This window comes from Clavelina lepadiformis, unplaced genomic scaffold, assembly GCF_947623445.1.
Source record: "Clavelina lepadiformis unplaced genomic scaffold, kaClaLepa1.1 scaffold_237, whole genome shotgun sequence".
In the NCBI taxonomy this organism is placed as follows: domain Eukaryota; kingdom Metazoa; phylum Chordata; class Ascidiacea; order Aplousobranchia; family Clavelinidae; genus Clavelina; species Clavelina lepadiformis.
In genome coordinates, this window is record NW_027508248.1 from 27,501 (window position 1) to 30,727 (window position 3,227).

Here is a 3,227-nt window from a genome sequence, read left to right on the forward strand (position 1 = left end):
AACTACGAGCTTTTTAACCGCAACAACTTAAATATACACTTTTGGAGCTGGAATTACCGCGGCTGCTGGCACCAGACTTGCCCTCCAATGGATACTCGTTAAAAGTTTTAGAGTGTACTCATTCCAATTACAGGGCCTCGTTAGAGTCCTGCATTGTTATTTTTCGTCACTACCTCCCCGCGTCGGGAATGGGTAATTTGCGCGCCTGCTGCCTTCCTTGGAAGTGGTAGCCGTTTCTCAGGCTCCCTCTCCGGAATCGAACCCTGATTCCCCGTCACCCGTAAGAACCTCGGTAGGCAGATACCGTACCGACGAAAGTTGATAGGGCAGACACTTGAATGATTTGTCGCCGGTGCAAGACCGTGCGATCCGCAAAGTTATCCAGAGTCACCAACGAGCACGGGCCGAGGCCCGGTCGGTTTTTGGTCTGATAAATGCACGCCTCCGTGAGTCGGCGCTTTTCGCATGTATTAGCTCTAGAATTACCACAGTTATCCAAGTAACACGTACGATCAAATGAACCATAACTGATTTAATGAGCCATTCGCAGTTTCACTGTACGAGAGCTCGTACTTACACTTGCATGGCTTAATCTTTGAGACAAGCATATGACTACTGGCAGGATCAACCAGGTAGCTATTCGCAGCAAACGAGGCTGCTGCGGGACGACGGGCGCCCCGCGTTTCTTTTCACACGTTCTCCGTGTACATCGCTACTCAAACACTACGCTCGCGGCTTGCACGAGCTCCGAAAACCGTCGATTCCGGACGCTGCCCGGCGATTCGAGTGCAATACTCGCGCCGAGGCACGCCGATAGCTTGCCACTGGATCCGACAGACCGCTCAAAACCCCGGCTAAGCATGGGCGACCGCGCGAACAGCATTACATCTGCCCATCGTGCCCGACGCCAACCGAGATCGATTCTGCTTCGATTCGCACTCGCGCGCGCATTCGCTCACACGACTGCCTGCTCCCTCATAGTAGTCACAGAATCCTGCATCGCCATGGTACCCCAGAACGGCCTCGGGATCGCGCGACCTCGCGGCCGGATTTGGAGTTTGGGAAGGTGCGTGGCCGCTTGCCGTGGCCGCCGAACCGCGCCCCGGCCGGGCACTGCGCGCAACTCGAACGTTTGGACTCTGAAAATATTTCCCAACGTTTGGACTTTAACTTTTTGTCGAGACTTGAAAAAATTTCAGAGTCCAAACATCGACCCGCGGCAAAAACTTTTCCGAGGTCGAAAAATCCGCGCTCGGTCAAGAGAATATGCGCGGCCTGGGCGTTTGGACTCTAACATTTTTTGGAGTGGATGGGAAAAATTTTCAGAGTCCAAAACACCGACCCGCGCGTGATGCTCTCCCGAGTTCGGAAAATCCGCGCCAGGTGAAAGCTATGCGCGCGACCTGGTCGTTTGGACTCTAAAAAATGTTCAAGTCTCATCACACCAACAAAAAGTTAAAGTCCAAACACCGACTCGCGGCTAAAGCTCTTCCGACTTGGGAAAATCCGCGGCGGGTGAGGGCTATCCGCGCGACCTGGGCGTTTGGACTTAACATTTTTTTGGTGTGAATCGACTTGAAAAAATTTCGAAGTCAAAAGTCTATAAAATTAATCTAATGCCATACAGTGTCAAAGTGCACAATTTTAATCGATATAATCATAACAATATATGTCATACAACAAAATCATCAAATAATCGTCAAGCAGCATTGCAAAGCTACGTGAGTCAATGCAAGGCAATGACAACGTATTTATCAATTAAAGTTATTGTTAAATTATAAAATAAAATTAAATTAAATTAAATTGAAGAGCTCAATTACGCCAATGTAACAGAGTGTCATACAAAATATATTGAATCACACACGTCCAAACGCTAAAGAAATATATCAAATGCACTCACCTGCCAGTCACCGTTTTGGGTAACTCAGAATAGACCGTCTTTCGTCGGGAATTGAGTTGATCATTGAACATTGCAGTAGGAATAGGTTTAAGCGGAATAATAATAATAGCGGAAGGCTGATGCTCCAGGTAAATGTTTGCTTCGCTCATATATACTGAAAAGAAAAAAATTTGTGAGCAAGCAGTGCCGCAGGGAAGAATGCGATGGCAAAACGGACGCGTTGTGGAAATTACGGTAGTCCGAGGGCGCCAACTAGCGACAAAAAAGAAACACATTACGGTCGCTAGAGGAAAAATGCAAATAAATAGCAATTCAATCTTCCATGCTTGTATGTATGTATGTATGTATGTATGTATGTATGTATGTATGTATGTGTGTGTGTGTTTTTGTGAGTATGTACGCATGGAACGAACGTATTACGCGACGTCGGAATGGCAAAAAAAAAGAGCACACACCCAGGACGAACCGGGACGTGTGCCGAAAATTTTTGAAGAGAAAAGAGCGACCCCGGCCTGTCGGCCGAAGTCGCTCGGGCGCCCGCCTTGCGGACAAATCGATAGATCTTGAGGCTTACTCTCAACAAATCGCAGTGAAGATACTGCTCTAGTGATCACGACACCCCGATCTTCAACTAGGTCGTTTGCAAATGATTTAGCACCCCGCCTTTCGAACAGGAGGGTCAACCGACGCGGGAGTCACACTTGTCGGACTCGCGTAAGGTCGGATCTCGGCATTGCCAACGGCCCAACGGCCGCCTAACTTTGCCCGTCGAGGACGGGGCACGAGTGCATCGTCGCTTTCTAGGCGGGATTCTGACTTAGAGGCGTTCAGTCATAATCCCCCAGATGGTAGCTTCGCACCAATGGCTTATCAGCCAAGCACATGAACCAAATGTCTGAATCTGCGGTTCCTCTCGTACTGAGCAGAATTACTATCGCAACAACACTTCATCAGTAGGGTAAAACTAACCTGTCTCACGACGGTCTAAACCCAGCTCACGTTCCCTATTAGTGGGTGAACAATCCAACGCTTGGTGAATTCTGCTTCACAATGATAGGAAGAGCCGACATCGAAGGATCAAAAAGCAACGTCGCTATGAACGCTTGGCTGCCACAAGCCAGTTATCCCTGTGGTAACTTTTCTGACACCTCTTGCTTGAAACTCCCAAGTTCAAAAGGATCGATAGGCCACGCTTTCGCGGTCTGTATTCATACTGAAAATCAAAATCAAGTGAGCTTTTGCCCTTTTGCTCTACGCGAGGTTTTCCGTCCTCACTGAGCTCACCTTAGGACACCTGCGTTACTCTTTGACAGATGTACCGCCCCAG

General features: G+C 48.6%; 1 non-coding gene across 1 annotated transcript in view; it reads right to left on the reverse strand.

The window, feature by feature from the left end:
- Positions 1–635, reverse strand: part of LOC143472475 (small subunit ribosomal RNA) — a 1,808-nt gene extending 1,173 nt beyond the window's left edge. The window contains exon 1 of the ribosomal RNA XR_013119828.1: positions 1–635. This exon is cut by the window's left edge and continues 1,173 nt beyond it. This is a non-coding gene — a ribosomal RNA (small subunit ribosomal RNA).
- Positions 636–3,227: the final 2,592 nt, after the last annotated feature.